General features: G+C 35.8%; 1 long non-coding RNA gene across 1 annotated transcript in view; it reads right to left on the bottom strand.

Annotated features, from left to right (window-relative positions):
• Positions 1–15144: 15144 nt before the first annotated feature.
• LOC116660538 overlaps positions 15145–24932 on the bottom strand; it is a 75844-nt gene continuing 66056 nt past the window's right edge. Inside the window, exons 3-4 of the long non-coding RNA XR_004316130.1 lie at positions 21068–21128; positions 15145–15332 (exon numbers count right to left, since the gene is read on the bottom strand). This is a non-coding gene — a long non-coding RNA (uncharacterized LOC116660538). The remainder of the gene's footprint in view (positions 15333–21067; positions 21129–24932) is intronic.

The raw sequence follows: 24932 nt of genomic DNA, 5'->3' as shown, positions 1-24932 counted from the left end.
ATCAAATGTACAGAAGGGTAAATGTAAACTTTTATAAAGATATCAAATATACTTAATTAAAAGATTGTATTTTTCCCATTTTAACATAATGGCAGAATAATCTCAAAGATTATAAAACTATGAACCAGAATTTTAAATAGATGTTAAAATTACACATAACTGTTTGGCATTATTGCAACTCATTCTTTACGAACTTTGAGGATTCATGGATGATGAGAGACAAAAACATTGGAATTTGACCAACATTTTTACCAAAAAATACAGATCTGTTAACTTGATGTGAATACCTGAATATATTATACCACACTGCTAATTTCCTTTTTGTTATTTCAATAGCTTATAATCAAATTCTTACATGAAAAAAAAAATGGTACTCAATGGTATCTGCTCAGTAATCAGCAAAAATAAGTCTAAAAGAGCCTCTTCTCGGCCTTTTACTTTCCAAACATCGATTTGCTTGCTCATTCTCCACCAGGCACACTCCTTTTTTTTTCTTTTTTTGGTGTGTTTGCATATATGCAATGCAATAGTATTGGAGCCTAGTTATTATCACATAGATTTTTTAAATTACATAAATTTAATTGAAATAATCATAGTCTCTGATTTGACAAAATTTGTAATAAGGAAAAAAAGTTGGCTGATTTAAGTTTAGAATGCTTTCCCCAGAAACCATTGCTTTGTATAAAATCAAGTATTATATAAACTACTCGAAGGCAAGCACCAAACTTTATTATTGCCAGTATCCGTCACAGTGGAAAGCAAATATCAGATATTCAAAAATAATTTAGTGAACTGAATAAATGAACTGTTATGCTTGATGGAAATAATTTCCTTTATTTTAAAGGGAATTACAGCTGGAGATAAGGAATAAAAAGGGTTGAGCATATAATTGGCATTCAATATAGCATTTTATAATTTCTCATGATACATTTTTTAAAAAAATTAAACAGAGGAATATGGACATGGTAATTACATTTATTATCAAGTAGTTAAACAATCTAGTAGCAAGAAGAGTGATTAATACCGTTAATACCCTTTTACAGAGCAGGAGGGAGGTCTCTGGACGAATATCCTTAGAACTCTGTTCTAGATCCTGTAGTGTTCAATATTTTTAAGAAAAAGATAAGAAAGGACATCTTGTTTCTAGTTCCACATGTAAAGAGTGTGGAAATCACCACTCCATCTTCAATAACAAGTAAAAAAAAGGAATATACATATATATGTATATATGCATGTGTATAAATGAATCACTATGCTGTACACCAGAAATTAACACAACATTGCAAATCAATTATACTTTAATAAAAAAAGTAAAACAAACAAACAACAAGTAAAAAGATGAATAGAATGAAAAATAAAAAACTCTAGGACAAACTACTGACCCCAAGACTGGAGAAATAGACAAGTAAACACAGACACTGACCAGAGTGGAGACTCAGGAGCTAAATGTGCAACAGACACCAGTGCAGGGGTAGGAAAACCAGACCTGTAATTGACCAGCTGCTGGAGGCTCAGGATGGACAAGTCTGGGAGATAAAATTCCAGGGGCTCATTCATGCGGGGCCCTCCACACTAGCATGAGGTTTATCTCTAGGAGTTCCAATAGATTCCCAGAGAAATGTCAGAGAGAAACCCCCTTATGTTTTCTGAGGGGGCAAGGGGAAGAGTACCAATTTGAAATACTCTAGGACACTCTGTTCTTCTAAACAAGGTCTGCTTTCAGGAGAAAATCATTAACCAGAGACTAACTATTATCAAAGCCTAACTGACAAACGGGAAAGGAAATAGCTAACTCTAACTCACCATAGCCAACCTGCATCACATAAAGGAGGAGAAAAACACTGAGAAACACTTATGAATTTCACAGTCCAGAGGCAGAGGCTCATGAAGTGACTGAGACCTAATCACAGAATCACAGAAAGCTTTCCTCCTCTCACACCTCACCACCACATTATTAAAGTTCTATTTACAGCAGTTCCTTTTACCCAGTACATCATGTTTGGGTCTCAAGAAAGAAATTACACTGGCATTGGAAAAGTCAAAAACCCACAATTTGAAGAGCCAAAGAAAGCATTAGAACCAGACATGGCAGGGATGTTGGAGTATTTAGACCAGGAATTTAAAACAACCATGAATGCTAAGGACTCTGACAGATAAAGTAAACAGCAGGTAAGAATATGTTGACAATGTAAACAGAAAGATGGAAAATCACAGAATGAAAAAAAAATAAAAATTTTTAAAAACTAGAGACAAATACATAACAAAGAAATAAGGAGTCCCTTTGATTGGCTGATTGATAGATTGGGCAGAGGAAAGAATCTCTGAGCTTGAGGAGAGAGCTAAAAAAAATTAATTTGTGGGTCATAAATATTAAGAATGCAGTTAAAACATTAAAAAGTGATTCTGCCCCAGTTTAAGAATATGAAGAGAAATTAGCAAAGCAGGAGTTCTTGTGTGTCGCCATCTGGAAAATACCAATATGTAAGAATAAGACTAGAGAGAAGAGGCTGAAAAACTGAGATACCAATTCTAGTAAGTGTAGAAGAATCATTCGAAAGTTACGTCATGGAAGCCAAAAGAATAAAGAATATTAAAAAGAAAAGATCAGTTAACAGGGTCAAATTTCCCAGAGAGTTAAAGTACCACTTGATCTCATGAGTCAGTGTACCTATTAGATTTAGTAATTAGAGGTCACTGGTGAATAGAAAGAGAACAGTTCTAGTGGCAGAGAGGGGTAAAAAGCAGTTTGAAGTTGATTGAAAATAGATGGAGTGAGAAATGGAAATTGTCATGTTAGTTTATTCTTTCTAGAATTTCAGATAAAGAAGTGGAGTGAGATTCAGAATAGGTAATAATTGTTTTTTTCCCATGGGAGAAATATGAGTATATCTATAGGCTTCAGAAAAGGAGCTAATAGAGAAATAAAGATTGAACAGAGATGTAGACAAGGAGATAGAGACAGAAACGGGGAACAGTGATAGTACTGGAGTTGGAGAGGGAAAGAGAGATGAAAGGGGAAAAAGAAGAGATAGAGAGAGACACAGAAACAGAGAAGAAGATGGAGAAAGATGGGCAGATACACACAGAGACAGGGACACAGAGAGGAAAAAACTCAGAGAGAAAGAGATAGAGAAACAGAGAAAAAGAAAAAGAGATCGAGAGGCACAAAGAAACAGAGAGCACACACACAGCACACTGCCCATATGAGCACAAAGCCATAGAGAAAGACACAGGGAGACATCACAGAGAGACAGATGCACACACACGGACTCCCTGTGCACAAAGAAAGCCAGAAACAGAGAGATGGAGACAAAGAGAGATGAGATAGGTGCAAAGACAGAGACACAGAAACAACACAGAGAATAAGAATAAATGATTTCAAGGACAGAGGTCAAGGAATTGGCCAGGGACAGGACCCACAATCTCATCTCTGAGATGGTACAGGATTAGAATGAGAGCTGATGCGTGCAAATTTACAGGAGGTGAAAGAAAGAAACAGAATGAATTCAAGTGTGAGTCTCAACATATTTGAAAAGATTAGGAGATGAAATCTTTCTGCTGAAAACAGGAGAGATTGGGGGTTGCATTAGAGCAGTGATTTCAGCCATGGCTGCATATTACAATCAACTTGGAAAAAAATTTTAAATACAATATTTGGGACCCAAACTTCAAGTTCTTAAGCTCTGGTGTGAGCCTGAAGAGGAGAAAATAAATCTCTTTAGTTGAATCTAAAACACAGGCAGACTTAAGAGCCCTCAGTTAGAACTTTAAGGATAGCAATATAGTTTTGGAATCATTCCTGTGAATAATGTCCCAGGGAGCAGACCACTACAGAGTGGAAGGACTGATGGGTGTACTGCCAGCCTGAAGGAGATTAGACCTTCTCAATCATCTACCACTCCCCCTGGTCACACAGGTTTCTGTGTTAGTACTCAGATGCCCAAGCAGTGAAGAGGAGGAGACTGTAGAATTTTCTTGGAATGGCCAGTCCTGTTGGGATGGAACAGAAGAATCTGCTGAGACATAGTGCAGGTGGAAAACAAGGATGCAGGTTTGTGAAGGAAGGAAGCTGCAAGTGTCCAGATGGACTGGGAGAAAATAAAGGAATTATGAAACCATAGGTATGAGATCAAAGGACAGACGCAGCAAGGGCATAGAAGTACAGAAGTTTAGGCATAACAATGAGTTATTTGGAAAAGGGGTTTAGAAGTAACTAAAATGAAACAGCGCTGAGTCCCGGGTGTGGAGCAGGTAGATAAGGTGAAACAAAGACAAAGATCAAGCAAACCTGAGGAGATTCCAAATCTGCTTCTACGGTGGTGGTGGTGGTGGTGGTGGTGGTGGTGGTGGCGGCGGTGGTGGTGGTACACTGCCTACATGGAAGACAAAGTCCCTTGGGATAGTTTTTGTAGAAAATAGGGGTTTTTTTGTTTGTTTTCGGGGGGGGGGGGTGGTTACATGAGGGAGATTAAATAATGGTTTGGAAACCAAAATAGGAAACTGAAAGAATGTGGATGGGTTAAGGGCCTTGCTTAGAAACTTAAAGAGATGTATACCCAGATCAGAGCCTAGCTCATAGTAAGCACTGAATTACTACTAGTTAGTATCAGTATTGCTATTATTATTATGATAAATAAATATAGCTAACACCAAGTCCATCCAACACAGAAAAACATGTTAGTTTGTTTGTTTGTTTCAATTATACTAAGAAGTTTCATTTCCTACCATATAACCATCCTCCAACCACACCAGTTCCCTGTGGAGAATAAACTCCTGCTCTAAACTCAGCAAGCTGGCTAGAATTGCCAACATAAAAAACCTTGTCATTCTCATTAAAACACTCTTACACACAAGCCTCTCAGATTGATGGAGATTGGTAAAGGCCCAATTCCCCCCCAGGGAACCCTTTTTCTGTCCTTTTATTAATTACCAGTGTTATAACCACAAGGACCTCAGGGAGGCACTGCCTCCAGCATGCTCACTTGGGTGAATACAAGCAGGCTAGAATGTTAAATACTTTCTACAAAGTCTGGGGAATGAATACCGGTTAAGTCACACCAAAAGGTGGTGAGGATAATCAGTGATTCACAAGCCTCGTGTGCATCAGGGGCTGGGGGAGATTCGAATTCTAACATTCAGGGAGGACATCCAAGCTCTTTTTCAATATGAACTCAAGAGAGCAGAGCCTTATGCAGTCTGCTTGGTTGTGTCTGAAGTTCAACTCGGGAAATCACTGCACTAACCCCATGTTGTGTAAACTTGCAAGTCATAGCAGCCATCTGGAGTAATTATTAAAAATAAAAAATAAAGTTCTGGCCCTTTTCCCTACAGCCTACTACTTAGTACACAGAAATTAGACTTGGGAATCCATATTTATGAGAAGAACCTCCAGGTGATTCTTTTGATAAAGAAAGTTTGTTAAACTCTGCATTAACTAATTGATTCTAGATTCTCACACACTCCTTAGCCAGGAAGCACTCAGGCTTCTAGAGCTTTGTGGCTCAAAGTGAGGTCAGCGGACCCACCACACTGGTGTCACCTAGAAGATTTTTTGGAAATTCAGAAGCTTAGACCCAACCTCAAACTAGTGAGTCAGAATCCACATTTTACTAAAGTTGCCAAGTGATTAAAGTTTGAAGATACAGAGCCTCCAGCCTTGCTAAAGAAACCCTATCTGCTCACTCCCGGCCAACTTTCATCTGGAGGAGGCCATCTTTCTTTTTCTGCTGGGAAGCATGTCTGATTCCCCCTTTTCTACAGGGACAGTCCAAACAAGCTTCTCGTATCATTCACTGCTTCATCTTAGATTGACTTTTCCTAACTCAGCCCCCTAACTCAGAAAAGCCACAATCGACCCATTGTCTTTGACAATCTTCCTCCTGGATCCCTGACATCTCTGAATGGAGAGTACAGTGAGGACCAGGGAGCAGCTGTGGAGAGATCTATTCTAACTCAATATTAGAAACCATGGCACTAAGAATCTAAGCTGTCCACGGAAGGCAAAAGGCAGATATTGCAAAATAAATTGAGTTGTGCTTCCCAGGAAGCTTCAAAAAAAATGTTCTGGAAGACTGACAGATGCTGAGAAAAAGATTCCAGCACCTAAGGTACAATTTCTTACTTTTGATAGCCCTGCCAGTCATAATTTTATATGCTAAGTATCAATATATAATACTTTTCATATCCCAGAAACAATAATATTATCCTTTATATTGTCATTTTCCAGTGTGTTCTTATTTATGTTTATGTAATATTATGTTTAACAAGTTGCAATAATTAAATAAGTTTGACAATCAGTCATTGAACTAACAAGTTTTCATTACTGTACTTCTCAGAGCCTTTAATATGTTAATGTTCCTTATGACCTTCCAAGATGAGGACAAAGAATGGAATGTTTTTCAACATTATTTGACCATAGGTTACTTTTCTTTTCTTTCCTTTTTTTTAAATAGAATTTCTCATAGCAGTATGCTCTGTGGAACACAATTTGGAAAATAAAAATGCATAAAATAAGTCCTCAAATGCATGAAATCCAGTAAGAATTGTGTTCAGTATTTTCCTATCTAGCACAACATCTGTACGTTCCACCACCTTCCATGGGAACATGTTACCGTGAATAAAGATATGTCATCATAATCATGTAGTCTGCTGACATTTTAACTTCCACATCTTTCAGAATATAAGCTATTCCAGTACTATTAATAATTTTAGTATTTTTTCACATAAGCTTCACTGCGTTTGACATGCTTCAAACATTAAAAGAACAAAATATTGGATTTTCCCCTTTTTATTTAAAAAATGTGATTATTTAGGATATATAAACATGTTTTTAGTTGTTGCCATAGTACCAGATAGTATTATCCAATTTTGTTTTAATTTGGTAAGTCTGCATTTTAATTAATGGATATCAAAACTGAAAAAAAATATGTCAAATTTAGGGTGTCTCCCTAGAGATAGACAATTTGATTGATTCATTTACACTTGAAAAACCTGACCCTTTCTCAAGTTCTGCCATTGGTATAATAATTCAACATGGGCTCACTGCTTGGCAAAACTCAGACCATCTCACTGACCTCCATATGTGATGATAGAAATAAGCTGTATAATGTGTATATACATACAGGCAAACAGACACACACATGTGCACCCACACACTCTACAACCTGATGGGAATTGCCAATCCAATCATGTGGGCTGTCCTAATGATAAATGTTGATGATTGCACAATTGCATCAGTAGCTGCCATTGGAATCAATTACTGAGATGGCTCAAATACTCACATTGGCTTTATTGTGTTCTGGTCATTTCATGTTTATAGCTCAGCCTTTGCAAAGTCACTTTAAATGGATTTAAAATAGGAGCGTTTCTTCAATCAGCCTTCATGACAACTAGTTCCATGCTCCATACTGATGCAATGAAAATATTGTCATTTTTCCCTTTGCACCTCAAGAATGAAATAACACATGCTATATAAACATTCAGATATTGCAATGATTTATCATCCAGAAAAAAAATGAGATTCCAATATTACTTTGAAGGAGATGGGGAACTGCCAATGTAAACAGTCAGAGAGAATTCTCATTGTGCTGAATCAGAAGCATCTGAGCCCTTTTGGTGTTTTTCAATTCACATTTTACAGTGTACATACACACTTAAAAGGGTAGTAATGTAAAACTGAAATATATAATCTTGAATAGCCAACAAAGTGTATTTTAAAAAATCTAGCTCTAAGTTGAAAAATCTATTGGAAAGAAATGTTAGCAATTCCTTTAAAAATGAATTAGGTAAAATAATTACAATAGTAAAACAGTCATTTAGAAACTTATTTTGATAACATTAGAATACTTGATAACTCCAGGGCCCAGTTTCCTGAGAAATAGAATTATAGTTCAAATAACAAGAAGTGTGTGAAAGTTATAGTTACATCTGAGAATAGATTCTGTTTACGAGACTAAGGTTTGGCATATTGAGTCATTGTGTCTATAAACCAGCTATGCATATTAAAAGAATTTTCATTTTTATTATTAGGTCTGTGGCATGGATCCAATCATCTTAACTACCCAGAGATTAAAATTAAGTTCATACAACATCAGTTGCTTGTACTCCCTTGTCTGCACTCTATACATTTTTCTTTCCCGTATCTAGTGACTGAAATATACTAATGCCCATATTAAGTTGAAATTATTACTGCATGCTTGTTTCCTGAGGTCCAGTTTTGTGCATGTGTGTTTTATTGAAGTAAAGTCAGTTACAAGGTGTCAGTTTTTGGTGTACAGCACACTGTCCCTGTCATGCATACACATACATATATTCATTTTCATATTCTTTTTCATTAGGATTACTACAACATATTGAATATAGTTCTTTGCACTGTACAGAAGAAATTTGTTTTTTAAATCTATTTTTATATACAGTGGCTAACATTTGTAAATCTCAAACTCCCAAATTTATTCCTTCCCACCCCTTTTCCCCAGTAACCGTAAGACTGTTTACTATGTCTGCGAGTCTGTCTCTGTTTTGTAGATGAGTTCATTAGTGTCCTCTTTTTTCTTTTTTTTAGATTCCACATATGAGTGATATCATATTGTATTCTTCTTTCTCTTTCTGGCTTACTTCCCTTAGAATGATGATTTCTAGGTCCATCCATGTTGCTGCATATGGCATTATTTTATTCTTTTTTATGGCTGAGGAGTATTCCATTGTGTAAATATACTACAGTTTCTTTATCTGTTGATGGACATTTAGGTTGTTTCCATGTCTTGGCTATTGCATATATAGTGCTTCTATGACCATTGGGGTGCAGATTTCATGTTTCTAACTCGAGACACTGATTATCAGTGTAGGATAAGTGATGGACCGAATACTTGTGTCCCTTCAAAATTCATATATTGAAGCCCTAACCCCCAGTGCAATATTTGGAGTTAGGGCCTTTGGGAGATAATTATGTTTAGATGAGATCGTGAGGCTGGGGCTGTAACAGTGGGACTAGTGTCCTTATAGGGCCACTCCCACTATTTTTATTTCTATGTGCTTTTCCTCTAAATCTGGAAGGTGTTCTCAAGTTTGTCAACTCAACTAGAGAGCTGACTAGTTGACAAGAGAAACTAGTGATCTCTTTTCCAAAAAATCAATAACACTCAGTAAACCTAATACTGATTTTGATTATTTTATTAATTTTGTTTTCTTTCAATCTTTTCTTTTAATTATTTCACCTCTATATTCATCATAGCCACTGACTTGGAAATTCACCCTTTGCAATATTTTTTTAGCTTATACAGTTGGTCCTTGAACAACATGGGTTTGAACAGCACAGGTCCATTTATACAAGGATTTTTTTCAATAAATACATACTACAGTACTAGACAATCCAAAGTTGGTTGAACCTGTGAATACAGAGGGTGAACTAAAAGGTTATAGATGGATTTTCTACTGTGCAGGGGCCAGCTCCTCTAAACCCCACCTTGTTCAAGGGTCAACCGTATTTTCCATAATAGCTTTTGATTTTTGCTCCTGTTTCACAGAGACAATGTGTTTCTAATCCCTGAAAGCACAAAATATTTTTTTAAAACTCTGGCTCCTATGATGTAACCTATTTTATGAAGTTTGCCCTTCTTTTAAATCTTCACAATATGCAACTAATTTCATTATATATCCTCTGATGTTAGGCTGTGTCATTTTTGTTTTCTCTTCCTCAGATGAGAAGAGATTTGTCCAAATAGAGGTTCACTTATCAATGCTAATGTGACTCTATTTATCCCACTTTAGATCCACTTAGATGTGAGTAAAAATGTTCTTGTGAAGTCGGCACATAGAGGGTAGGCTATGTTAAATGACTTGCAGCCATGTTGCAGTGTGGGTGGGCACGGCCTTCAGTAGAGCTTGACTGAACACAAGGAGAGGATCCACCTGTTCCATGGGTGAATCAGTGGACAACACAAAAGACACCAACACTAATTATGCACTGGGACCAGCATCCTTCCCTTTGCCACAACACACATAGCCATCCAAACCCTGCACTCGAGAGTTTCACTCTTTGAAGGAGAATGCAGTGACTCACTGTCAGTTTCCCCACTCAGGTTCTTTTTTTTTTTCAGTTATCCATATAAACCATAAAATGAGACGCTAATATAATTTGGGTCAAGGAAACAAATACTTTGGTCTCTTCTTCAAGCGATGTTAACAATAGATGTTTGACTATTTAGACCCAACTTGCTGGAAGAATCTTTAAAATAGTGTCAATAGAGCACAGAACAGACATTTCTTAACTCTCCTTATTTTCAGGACAGTATATTTGGATTTACTGCAATACAAATGGCAAAACAGAGGAGAGCATCAGCTTTAGAATTCACTTCAGCACCAGTAGTTTTGTAGTTACTGGAAAAAGCATTTCAGATTTGCCAGTCTATTGACTCTTACAAAACAAACTTCACAGGCACTGATGTTAAAAGTTTTTCTTCTCTTTCTATCCTTAAGTATGTTAGATAGTTGGTTCAGGTTAAGAAAGAAACTGCTAAGGTGGTATCATTTTACCAGAAGTCACCCTAAACCTATTTCTCACACAATAAAAATATATATATATATATATTTACCCATAATTAATGAGGTAAAAAATGGATTATCAACTAAAGCCTGACATATACAAACATAATTAGAGTAATAGGGAAAGAGTTAAGAAAGGCATCATTCCTTTTCAAGCTGTAATTGAATCAAACACGCTTGATGATAACACAATTATACAGGATGCTACATTTACAAACTCTTAGCCTCTTGTATTGCCAAGGAATGCTCAAAGGAAGAGAAGAGGCAGAAGGACGCTGAACTAATTAGAGGACATGCTAATCACTAGGTTGACGTCCAGCACAACCAGCTCACTAATCAATGGCAGAGTCCAGGTGGAAGCCTACCATTGTATGTTGTCTGAAAAACCTCGATGAATTTTCAAAGACACATTTAGCACCCTTGTAGATTGCCTATGACCTTGTTAACTTGTAACAAAGCATCCCTAATACACTTATTGAAAAGTTTCCACCATTAAAAAGTGGACATCTAAAACTAAAATAAAAATAAGAATCATTAAATTAAAACAAAAAAAGAAGAAGTGGGCATCTAAAGACCTGGGACTTGGTAGCACACAGTTTTTTTACCTGCTGGCCTTGGTGTTTTATGTGGCCTAGATGACTCTCTGCATTGACACAATAAACATTTGGTTTTGTGTTTGCTTTTCTAGGAGAGCATCTGGTATTGACCCCAATCTCTTGTTTTTATTGTCCAGTAATTGGTATATACCCATATTTCTCTTTAGATAGGCATAACCTAATTAACTTCAAGTGTTCTGATGTAAAACTTTTATTTTTCTTAGGCTGGCAACTCTGAGTACTTTGATTTGACCTGACATCTCATCTCACACCAGAATTTCTACAGATCAATGTGTGTCTTCCCCAGCTTTGAGTTATAGCTCAGTGTTCTGGAAGAAACTTGGTCAAATTCCCCTGTGCGGGACTGAAAAAAGATAGGACATGCCCTCTCCCTCAACTCTCACCATGCAATTAATTTTCCCTCCACCTTCAGAAAAAGAGTAAATTAAAAATTTGAACCTGCAGAGTAGAGTGGGGAAAAAAAGACTCTGAAGCCAGGCAAGCTTCAGTCAGAATGCTAGCTCTGCTATTTATTAGAGCAATGATATTGTACAGGATATTTAAAGCTGGAGCAAAGGAGAAAAGACTTGACAGGTTAGCTCTGAGGATGATATGACTTTAATCAGAACAACTGAACTTGCAAAAATTTTTGTGAGGAATTGCTTTTTATAAAAACTCTGCCTCCTCAATGTTTTCATGTAAATAATATGGAATGGAGAAGGAAATGCTGACTAGACTATCTCAAAGTCAGGTCTTCCTGTAAATTATCTGTACTCATAATTTTTGTAAATTAAGGTCAGTAAAAGGAGTTAGACTGTTTACACCATTAGAAGCAGTTGCCCAATGGTAAGCAGAAACCAATCAATTTATTTGCTTTTTCCATTAAAACCAAAACCAAAAAAAAAAAAAAATCCACAGTTATGGCCTTTTAAAAAATAATCTTTCAAGCAGACAGCTGAAATTTGAGTGGACCGTGATGAGTGCCCATTGGCTTATTCATTCAAACATACTCAGATAAAACCCAAGTGAGAGAAATTATATCTAGAACTCTCTGATGTTCAAACTACTCCTCTGGGGTCGTACAGTCTCAGTTGTAAGAACATCTCCCTTAGCAGGTTATAGATGTCCTGGGCAGCCCTGGTATTCATTCTGTAACCATTCCCAAGAGATAAAGGCACTGGATAACCCTAGTCAAAATGACTACACAGAACTAAACCAAAAAAATGTCATTTCAAGCTTCGTAGTGAACTGAAAGGAAAGCATTTCAGTACAATAGGAAATTCTTCCCAGACTCAAAGATTCAACCTGCCGCCACTGTCTTAAAGAAGGAAATGTTTTAGATCACCAGACTGACCCCAAGGATATGAATAATTATGACATGGAGAATAATTAGGAGCTGCTTTTCACTTCAACAAAAAGCAGAACAAGAGGAAATAGGTCCAGTTTATGAGAAATAGCATCGCACACATCTTTAAGAGGCTGTCTGCCTCATTACCTGTGGTAGTTTAGGCAAAGCCATGCTGCGGATGAGAGAAAGGATAGCATGATTACATCTCTCCATTTCTCGCTCTGTGCTTCCCTGATGCCACAAGTGCACTTTGAGAGTCACCATTCTGGAGCAGCATAGGACAATAACGTTTCTCCTGGAAAGAGATGATTTTCAGTCTCTACAACCATAAAATTACATCCAAGAGGCAGCTGAAGATTTTTAGGAAAAAAAAATGTACAATTTACATTTTCACTTTCTGAAATTAAAAGTTTACAATACTAGCTACTAGCAAATAAAAATTCTCTAAAAGTAAATTTGCTGTCCTCACTTTTCTTTGGGATAAATCCATTTTTCCAGGTGTTCACACATTACAACACTTACAATACAGTGCAGTATTCTACAGTTTGACTTATAACGAGCAATGGACTTCTTTTTTTATTTTGAAAGTATGACTAGCTTCTCTTTTCTAAGAAAATACCCCTTATGAGTGTTAATGAACCACAGCTGCCTCTATGTTATTAAGTGCAATTGTCTGCTCAGTGGAGCATTTGACCCGTTGTTTCTTCTCATTTCTTAGCATATCTTCCGTTTTGGCAATTTTACTGCTCATCCAAAACTACCCCAATGGGTGCACAGGGAAATAAAAAAGAGATAAAATATCCATCAGTTAATTGACTCCTGCCTAACAGCATAGGGACAGTTTGATGGAGCTTAAACATCGTTGTTAAAATGAGGGGTTTGAAAATCATCTATGGTCGATGTGGCACTTTCTATATTCAAATACATTACAACACACGATCAAGGTTTGATGGTACTAACTGTACTTAGACTTCTGCTTTATATGAGGACTTTGCTTATCTCAGATCATTCTTGTAGTGAATTTTTTAAAACCCTGGTAGTCTCCAAATATTTACATATTATCTTTATCTTTTAGGCACTAAAACACTGTCCCCGAATGACTCACTTGAATTTACTGATAATCAAAGTGAAGAAGATATAAGTTCTCGTAGGACTGATAAAAGTCTTCTGCCTTTATAGGAAACAGCCAGCAGCACATTCTGTTTTGTTCCTCCTTCTTTTGTAATAACTTAAGACTTTCCCCCAAGGAATATTTTTCTTTTCCTCAAACTAATACACCTCATGTGGGAAAAAAAAAAAAGCTAACACTGAACTTAATTTTGTTTTCTTGTAAGTCCACTCCTACCCCACGTCATAATGCCTGCAGACTGGCCCTAAGAATCATCCTCTAAGGACACACGTGTTTGTAGTCGGCTGCTGTAGCCTCCTGAGTGGCTTCAACAAACCATACATATTCAGTTATTTCCATTTTTCTCCTTAAGTCAATCCCTTCAGCTACTTCTCTTGTATTCCTCTTTTCTGATTTCTGTCCTAGTTTTTATTCAACTTTCTTTCAGGCATAAGAAGTCAATGAACTATTTTAATCATCTCCCTGGAGCTGTGCAAAAAGATTCAGAGACCTTCCAGTTCCTCCCTGAGGTGATAGCTCTCCACCATTTCCTGTCCGGATCTTTGATCGTGTGTCAAGAATTCAATAGAAACTCATTCTCCATCAGAAAACAAAGAATGAGTGGGACAAAAGGCAGTTCATTTCACAACAGTCGTTGAGAACCTATTTTTCCCCTCAAAGGATTGCAAATATGAAGAATGATCTGGGAAATGTCACTGAAAGAAAAGTATTAAGGAACATTTCCAAGCCTTTTTTCTAAAATTGCTAAAAATCACTGAATTTGTTCTTGGAATGAAAAAAGGTCTTTACTCGTTTGTTCATCTCTACCTAAAAGGTAAGTATGTACTAAATTATAATGGTTTAGATAATGTCAGACATAATTTATGTAACATAATCATGGCTGGAGTAAGCTAGTTCATTTTAAATGTCTCCTTTTACTGAAGTCAGTGATACAGGAAAAATGGGATGTGAGAGGACTGCCGTGTCCCAGGTCTCTGTCAAGTTCCTGGGATGTGCTCCACCAAGTGAGGGTACTTGGCTTTGTGCAGGAAAGAATTCAAGAGTGAGCCACAGTTAAGTAAAGGCAGATTTATTCAGAGAGATACTCACTCCATAGACAGAGTGTGGGCCATCTCAGAAGGCAAGAGAAAGTGACCATGAGGTGCAGGGCTGCTAGGTTTTATGGGCTCAGTAACTTCATATGCTGACAGTGGGAAGATTATTCCAACCACTTTGGGGCAGGGGTGGGGATTCTCAGGAACTGGGCCCACTTTTTGACCTTTTATGGTGACCCTCAGAACTGTCATGGCGCCCGTGGGAGTCCCATTTACCATGCTAATATGTTACAATGAGCATATAATGAAGCTCCTGGTCTACTGGAAGCCAAATCTCCTGCCATCTTGGACCTCAAGGTCTACTGGGAGTTGAATCTTCCACAAACTTGGTGCTAATTGCTGTGTCATTCCTTTGATGGCTGTGCCCTGACCCCTTCCCTTCTGTCTCAAGAGTCATAGTGCAATACATTTTTCCCCATTCCCTACCTCCCATACCAACACACCCCTTTGATACCTACCTCTAATGCAAACTATCCTGAGTAAACTCCTTGATGATAGAGATTTTTTTATTCATAGCTGTATCCATTAAGCCCAAATAGATGGGTAAATACATATTTGTTGAATCAATGAATTAATTGCTGAGTGTTAATGAGACACATCAGATGAGACAATGTGGATGACCAAGGCTAAAACCAATAGTAGGAAAGGAAGAAAATCTTAGAATATTTTTTAAAAAGTCAGCACACATGTTCAAAGCCTGAGTCTAGAAATAACATTCTCATTTTTTTCTTTTATTCTAGAAAATATTAATCCTAAAGTATTACAAATAATTATAGTCTCCTGTTGTTAAAGTTACCCCACTTCCCTTAACCTCTGAAACATAGACATCTTATTTAAAACAACACAAAAGTAAGTTAATCACTGAAAGTTTATTCTAGAATGTGGCATCATTCTTCTCACTACATAGCACGTGGGCCTTGTCATTTATTGTAAAGAGTCTAATAAGTTTTACTAATTGTGGGGGAAAACTGGCAACCCAGAATAAAATAACACACATATACTATCAAAATTTGCTAGAGGGTTAATTTTTTTAATTATTAAATATCTGCCACATTGGGGTTAAATTGAATAATCCATTTGAATAATGGTATCTATGAAACAAAATATAATGGAATTTTCAGAATAATATGAATTTCTCCTGCAAGCCTCTCAGAAATTTGCAACCTCTCAGTGTTTTAATAAAAGAGACAACTCTTTCTTTTGACCACCTTGTCATTATTCTCCCTTACAAAACATAAAGAATACTAAAATGAACCATGTTAGATCAAACCATGTTAGGTCAAAGTTCACATATATCTTGAACTCATTTAAGGATATATCTCTTTTTGAAATTTTGGACACTGATTTCCAAACTACGCCAGATGATGAGTTTTTTTTTATATTATTTTCTAATGATTCCCCATGAATCCTAAATATGTTTTCTTGCAATTAAATAGATAACATCCTAGTCTTGAACTTGAATGCCTTCCCATAGTACACTTCTATCTCTCACCTGCCATCCTTTGGCATTGTTTTGTCCTTTCGGATACTTAAATTATACCTCTTTGTTTTGGGTATAATTTGCAGCATTCATTTCACACTTACTAGAATTCTCTATCTTTTAAATGTTCAAACAATATTGTTTTCACTGTATTCCTAAGTTTTTGTCCCCAGAAAAGCCCTTCTGATTACAGTAAAGAGTGGTTAGTAGTTCCCCTTCAAATTCTAGACTCTTCAGGTGATGAATCAAAATTGAAGCAGCAGCAGTAACCGACTGGCTTCTGTTACTCTTGATTTCAGAGCTAACAGGGGTTGGCCCCAAGTTAAAACAGGCTTGATGTGGCCATACCAGTCAGAGATGAGACAGGAAACTGCACCTGGAGTAGACTCTTTCGATGATCTGTATATGAATTTCATTATAAAATACAAGATAAAGTTGGCTAATAAAACTAATGATATTAGAAAATGTGTGGATTAATATTTTAATGTGTGTTTTGTTTCCACATGATAACAAGTATTAAATGAGAACCTTGTAAGAAGTAGAAACTTACAATCATAGGTTTGTTTGTCCTACTTTGAGCAAGTAGCGTTTTTGTTTAAACAATATTGCCTCAAGGCCAAAGATTCCCTTTCATCCTTCTGCATCTACACTATGCATCATTAATTTATTTTTTCTTACATTTTTAAAAGCAAAAAGCTAATTGACATGACGATTTCCCTTGATAATATTTCTTTTCCCATTTCTTGAGATTGTGGTGTTAATAAAAGCTGCGATATTTATTAAAATTTTATTAATTTGATGCTTAAATATATTACAGTGAATTATAACGTACATGTATAATTCACCTTTTCCATTATTCAAAATGAAAAATAAACTTAAATCACATATGTCTATATGTTTATATCATGGCTACTTGGCATGAGAAATGAATTGAGCAAAATATTTTAAAATAATGTCCTATTTACCTTTGTTGGGAGGGTAAAATTTAAATTGTTTTATAGATAATACAATCAGATTATACTGTAGAGAAATGAGCCATCTAATAACTCACAATAGGAACTGGTAAGTATAAAGGGCATTCTAGGGGCTACATTAACAAGCTGGAAATAAAATTGGAATCTAGGATTTTAAGCAGAAAAAAAGGTATAACACATCACTGGTGAAATAAGCAAGGTCACATTAAAATGAAGAGAGGATCCAGGGTCCATCTGAAATGAAGTTTTTCTTTCAGAGGGATGAGTTAGCAGTGGGTGTACATACAAAACAAGCATTGGAGATTCATGTTTGGCAGGGACCACTGCAGCCCTGTCCAAAGGAGATGGCTCTCCTGCCAGTGACTCAATCACACCAGGTCCTCTGGCAAATCTAGTCCTCTCACATTCAGATGCCAGTAAATATCTGGATCATAAGACTTTTCTGTCCTGCTTCAGCAAACTTCTACATATAATTTGGTTTCCAATGTAGACCTGCTTAAAGGATTATTGTGCTGGCCATGTTTCTGTAAATATGCATGTCCACACGATAGCTCTATTTCCTTTTGGAAATTAGCAACTGGCAGTCTGGTTTTACATATCCTTTTTTTGTGATGTGTAATTCGAGTTCATGCTCTGATACATGGGGAGGGCTAAAAGCTATTCATTGCATTAAATGAATAAATAAGAGACAGATCCACATGCATGGTGATCATAAGATAAATACTGTGAATCTGAGACGTGAGGGCCAAGTGAATTCTTCACGGTATAAGATGACAGGTAAGAGTTCTCGGCAATCTGACCAGCTTCTTTTCCAGGGGGTACATTTTCTCATGCAGTGTTTTTCCTTTACATTTTAACAGATTGGATCACTGTTTCTAGAGCAACAAAAATATTTTTGTACTATCCCATGTGTAAAGAGAGAACAATACCCACTCTAAAAACAGCTAAATATCATGGATCAAAAATACACATTTATGGATGTTCTTTTCCAAAACTCAGCTTAAAAGGTATTCTTTTAAGGACGTAAACCCACCAGGTCAAATGTAACAGTAAAAGAGACAGCAGAACAAAAGTTTAGAATCTGAAGGCAGAAAAATAGGTGGGAAATAATTTAGCAAAAACAAAACAAACAAACAAACAGACAAGACCCTGTATTTAGAGTTAGTGATAAAGGGGAAGTGGAGGATAAATTTATTCTGCAGAACTTCTAATAAGCCCAGAAGTAGGTGGCTCCTAGAGGCAGGAATGAAAGCTACAATGACACAGGGGGGCTGGCCAAAGTTCTATGGAGAAGGGTTAGATCACTCTGTACATCCCCACACCAACATCACTCAGGCGGGTGATGGACCTATCCACCCTGGCAGAAGATTGAAGTTCAGTTCTCTGCAAGAGAGCAAATCAGTCTTAAAAAGCCAACTTCAGTCCCCAAACCTCTGTGTGTCGCTCTATTTTTGGAGCTACCAGCCATGATAAAGGAACAAGATAATGACAATTCTGGGAACCATCAGACCCCATAGGTAGAATATTCCACAGTCTAAGTAAACTGGCTTCTTCTGCAAAAGCTCAATGGGCCAAAAAAAAGTTTTAATGATAAATAGTGAAACATTTTTTTAGAATGAAAAGGAATTATACACATATGCACATAAAAAATTAAATGAGACAGGCAGATTTTGGATCTTGATTCAAACAAACCAACTATTGAAAGAAATCTTCAAGGCAATGAGGAAAATATGAATTATGGTCTAGGAAGAGAATTCTGAGGCTATGTTTGCCTAATATGTAGATTATCCAAAGTGGAAGAAAATAAATATATTTAACAGCATATTAATAATTGTAAACATGTTTACCACAGTTTGATAATGGTCTCAAACCAAGAAGATGTGAATAAAAATAAATATCGACATACACAATTAAGTTCTTAAAACCAGCTAAATCATATTCAAAAGCAAGTAATATAATTGTGTTTGAGCTATTAGAAGAGCAATATCAGCAGACATATTTGGGTTGGTTGCCCAGAAAGCTAGTGCAATATTGTCCTTCATCAAAAGCATATCTTCCCCGAATGTAACACTGAATATGTGTTGCATTATACTCCGGTCAGACCACATCAGAAATGCCACCCTGAATATAAAGACTTGGTTCTTACCAGACTGATTTTCTCACTATCTGTTAAAAATATATTATTACTTTAAAGTTAGGCTAATTAGAATAGAATTTACTACAATAAAATATATTCTTTTTTAATGTAAAGTTCTATGACTTTTTATAAGTACACCTAATTATGGAGTCACCACTACAATCATTATATGGAATTGTGTTATTACTGCAAAAATTTCTCTCAAAATCCTTTTAGCCATATCCTTCCCCTATCCTCTGCCCCTGGACACCAACAATCAGTTTTCTGTCCCAATAGTTTGTATTTCCAAGAATAGTAAATAAATACTAAATAAAAGTATGTCATCTGTTGAGTTTGGCTTCTTTCACTTACTACGATTCATTCTCATTGAATCTTTTGTATTTTCACCTGTATCAGTAGTTAATTCCTTTTTATTGTGGAGCAATATTCCATTGTGCAGATGTACCACAGGTTTTGTTTTGTTTTCTTGATTTTTTAATCCATTCACAACTGAAGAGGATGTTTGAGTGGTTTTCAGTTTGGGGCTCTTATGAGCGAAGTCACCATAAATATTCATGTACGGGTTTTTGTGTGAACAAAAATCTTTATTTTTCTAAAATAAATACTCAAAAGTAGGATTACTGAGTCACATGGTGTGTGTATATATTTAACGTTACAGGAAATTGGCAGACTGTTATGCAAAGAAGATGTAACATTTTGGATTCTCACTAGCATTGTACAAATGCTTTTCCACATCCTAGTCAGCATTTGTTATTGGCAGTTTCTGTGATTTTAGCCATTATTGTAGAGGTATAGTGCATCTGATTGTAATTAATTTGCATTTCCATGATGACAAATGATGCTGAGTTGCTTATTTGCCATCTGTACATTTTCTTTTCTGAAGTGTCTGCTCAAATCTTTTGCCCAATTGTTAAATTGGTTTGGCTTATTATTTGCTTTTGAGAGCTCTTTATATACTCTGGATACAACTTCCTTATCAGATTTGTCTTGCAAACACGATTTTCCAGTCTGATGGCTTTGTCTTTTCATTTTCTTAACAGAGTCTTTTGCAGAACAAAAGTTATTCATTTTTATGAATCTTAACCTTTTCCTTTTTTAAAAAAACAAATTGTGCTTTTGGTATTGTATCTAAGTCATCCTTCCATAACTCAAGATTATAAATTTATTTCTTTTCTAGAAGTTTTACAGTTTTAGAATTTGTATTTAGGTCTATAAATAATTTTTTGTTAGTTATTTTATATGGTACAGGGCATGGGTTGAGGTTTATTACTTTACGTATGGATGTCTGGTTAGTCTAACACCACTTGTTGAAAACACTATTCTTTCTTCATTGAATTGCCTTTGGAGTTTTGTAGAAATTCAGTTGACTATATATGGGTCTATTTCCAGATTCTCTTCCTGTTTCATTGATCAATGTGTCAATCCTTTCACCAATACCAGTCTTGATTACTCTAACTTGGTAACAATTCTCAAAATTGAACAGTTATGAGTCATCCAACTTTATTCTTCTTACTTAAAATTATTTGGCCATTCTAGTTTTTCTAGCCTCCCCTATCTTTTTGTATTCTTTTCTCTTTTTTTTTATATTTTTGTTGTTGTTGATTACTTTGGAACAAATTTTCTATCTTAAATAATAAACCTTAAAAATATAGTAATATAAGTATAACTCCACATCGTTCATAAGGACTTTGTCCTTGGCTTTGTTGCTGTAATAGTTTGTAATTTTTTCCTTGAAACATTCCTATCAAACATTCCCAACAATGTCCTCACCTGTGTCAGTCATGATTCCAGAGGAAAACAGAAGGCACGTTGGGTTGGAATTCCAAAGAGACTAAAGAGATGAAAACACAAAGAATTCAGCATACTTTTTCTTGGATATGCCTCTTATTACCTGAAACTTGCTACAAAACATGGGAGAAGATATTCAGATATTATAACCCAAGGAGATAATCAGGGCACAGCTCACCGTAGAACAGGGCAGACAGTGGACCTAGGGAGCAAATGGAGAAGAGCTGCCCAGAAACCTGTTCCATCCAGAATTCTGACTGCAGCTCAAGTGTATCTCCGCAGCTCACAAATTTTAACCTCAAAACTATAAAACACTGTAATTATACATCATTTTAGAGACTGCAGAGAAAACCAATGATCCAGTTTAATAGAGACCGTTTTGCTTTTTCTCAGCAGAAAGGCTGCTTTTTAAACATATGAGTATTTAAAATATAATCCATAGAAATGATATGATAAATGTGATGATAATTAAAAATGTAAGTAGAAACTTTTGAGATTGTTTTTCTATTCATTCTACTTTACTTTTTTTTTTTTTTTTTTTTTTTACAACGAGTTGCTCTTTGCATTATTTTGAATTTTCAAGGCTGGCTTTGGTCTCTGAATCATCCCAGAGTGGTTGTTGCTCAATTGGAGTCTAATGACTTCCATCCCTAAATGCTGACATCTGTTTTTGGGCCAGTTATTTCTTCATGGATTCAGCATCCCTCATCACATGAACACTTCTACCTCTCCCTACTTTGTACCTCAGAATATCCAGAAAAGAAATAGTAAGTGAAGTCATTTGGCTTCTAATTTGATGTTAAAAGGGCCTTTACTAATCAGGGCTCTATTTTTACCAAATTTATAGGACAGTGTAAATATCCATGATCTATAACCCATTGTATACAAGCAAGTTGAAGAGCTTCAACATATGTTGCACCCTCTCTGTGTCTCATTGTCCACCAAATCCCATCAAATTATAGCCTTGATTCTCCTCATAATGGGGCCTAGGGGGAGAAGATGCTGGTAGGAAGCACTCCTTACACTTAAAGTTGAGACCTGGCTATAAACCAATGCATTTTCAAAGTCCCCTGGTGGAGGGCAGCACATATAGGTATGGGGGGATTTTAGGTTCATAAAAAAGATAGTAATGGGGACAGACAGAAGGAGAACAGATATAGTTATAAATGATACATTTTATTAAAAAAGAAAATAAGGGCTAGTTTAAGGGAGCAATCACAATAACTGGAAAAACTTAAATATGAACTAACAAAATAACATTATAATAACATGTCTCTTTGCAAATGTCTTATTTAAATTTTACCAAATGAGTTCTGGTACTTATGACAACCAAACCATATTAAATAAATGTGTATCAATATAGGCTCTTTTGAGAAAATATCTGAATATTAATGATATAAATCCTTCTGTGATTACTGCAAAGTATATAAGTAACTATCAATCCTCGTATCTAGAGGACTGAGTTTGCAATCTTCAAATTATTCTTGGCAAAAAATTGTGTAAAAATTATGTCCAAATTATATATTTTATCTAAGTTAATATTAAATTATCAGCTTTGAGCTGAATTTTATAGCTATGATGTAAGCAAAATAATTTGACTTATTGTGTTAATTATACAATTGTGTTTCATATTTAAGAGATGTCATGTTTATAAAGGTTTTATCTATCAGTCCATTCACTACAGAAATACTGATGATAAAACCTACAGGCAACAATTTTGAAAATGTAAGAACAAAATTAAGATGTACTACAACTGTCATACGATCTGAATTGTATTCAGCATCAATGCTTTGTTTTATTGTCTAATATATCCTATTTGTATCAGCAGCAAAAATTTTATAGTAAGTATACATAAAAGAGCTTATGAAAAAAATAAACTAAAAAGCTAAGAAAGAAGAAGCAAAAAAGGTTCTTAATTTTCAATGTATGAATTAGTTGATACTATGAATGTGATAATACAGAACATAAAATTAGAGAAATGCTTGATTTAGAACAGATTGAACTTTTAGCATATGTGTTTCATGGAAATTTTGCTAAAAGCTCATTTTTTATTATTTTAATTAGAAACTTGTATATTAGAAATATGTATAATTCAGGATTATTTAGCCTAAATGCATAAAAATGTCTGATTGATAATATTAATCTGCTGTCTTATTAAGTCTTCTAATACTTGAAATTATTTCTTACATTGACAGATAAAAATTATATTGCTATTGATATTTGGTAAGCTACCCTAATAAATTTTTATTGCTTCCTCTGTCCCTTCACGCATGACATCACTTTATCCATTACTCAGATGATTCTCTGTTGAGACTCTTCCTTGGTCTTACCCAATAATTCATTAAAAATTTCCCTAGCACACATGTATATAAATGTGCTTAAAGCCCAGCCAGAAGGAAATACTCACTCTTATTTCAGTGTGACTGAAGCTCTAATTATTTTTCACCAGTAACTCTTGGGCAATTTTATTAAATCTTACATCCTAGTCCTGTGTCATTGTCATGCAATTTTATGAGCCTGAAATACTCAATACATATCTACTTAAAGACTGCAGAATACTGCCCTGTGATAACTGCAGAGTTTTACATGCTTGTAAATGGCAAGAAACTTTTTTACTGTCTTTAGAAAATGCTAATAGCAAAAGCATTATACAAAATAATAAATGAAGTAAAAAGAAAGAGAAAAAAAGAAAGATAAGTACAAAGAAAAATTCAGATCTGAAAAAATATCAGATAACCTGAAAAATGAATTTAAAAATCAAATAAATGAATGAAAAGGCAAAATAGAGTTTAATTTTAAATGAATATTTAATTGAATGGATTTGAAACTGGGATGAATTATATCTGCCATTTATAATAAATCCTAGGTATCTAAAACCTAAATAAGTTTGAGAAGCACCACATATTCTTTGTCTTGGATGTTCACCTTAATACTTCATTTCCAAATTAAAAACAGGAAGTTAAGTGATTAAGTACTTCAACTTTGCTTAATCCAGTGTTTTACCTCAAAGAATTAGTTTTCTATAAAACACCGCACAGCAGACAGTAGTTTATCTTTCTGCTACATTTGCTTTGTCTCAAATCTCCTCTACCTACTTGGGACCTCTAACAGTTTTCCATTGCTGCCTGTAAAATATGACCACAAATTTAGTGTCCACAAACAGCACGACATTCATTTATTATCGCCTAGAGGCATAGTTCAGAGTCCTGGAATAACGTGGCTCAGCCAGTTCTCTGCTCTGCTTATACGAGGCCACATTTAAGGTGTGGGAAGGTCTGCATTCCTTTCTGGAGGCTCTGGAGATGGATCCTTCCCTAAACTCATTCAGGTTACTGGCAGAATTCAGGCCCCTGTTTCTCTGCTGACTGTCAGCTGGAGGGTCCCTTTTAGTTTAGGGAGGCCACCTGCACTTCTCGGCTCATACCTTCTCCATCCTCAAAGCAAGTGATGGCGGGCTGAGTCTTTCTCACACTTCAAATCTCTGACCCCTATTCTGCCTCACCTCTCCTCTCTTCCAGCAGGAGAAATTTCTCTGATTTCAAGGGCTCATGTGATTAGATTGAACCTACTCAGATGATCCAGGATAAATCCCCAACTTCAGCGTTTCTCACCTTAATCACATCTGTAGAGCCCCTTTTGCCGAGGAGGTAACATATTCATAGGTTGCAGTGATCATTGTGTAGACATATTAAAGGGAGGGAAGGCATGAGTCTCTATCATATTACCTACCTTTCCTCCAGCCTTCTTTATCTCTAATCCTCTCAAAAATCTGGCCACTACAACACATTCCTCAAAAAAAAGACCAAGAATGACGAGCTCACTTCCACCTTTGCTTTTGTTCATCCCT

This window comes from Camelus ferus, chromosome 29, assembly GCF_009834535.1.
Source record: "Camelus ferus isolate YT-003-E chromosome 29, BCGSAC_Cfer_1.0, whole genome shotgun sequence".
Lineage (NCBI taxonomy): Eukaryota > Metazoa > Chordata > Mammalia > Artiodactyla > Camelidae > Camelus > Camelus ferus.
Note: the sequence above shows the minus strand (reverse complement) of the source record. Positions and strands in the feature narration are given on the sequence as shown.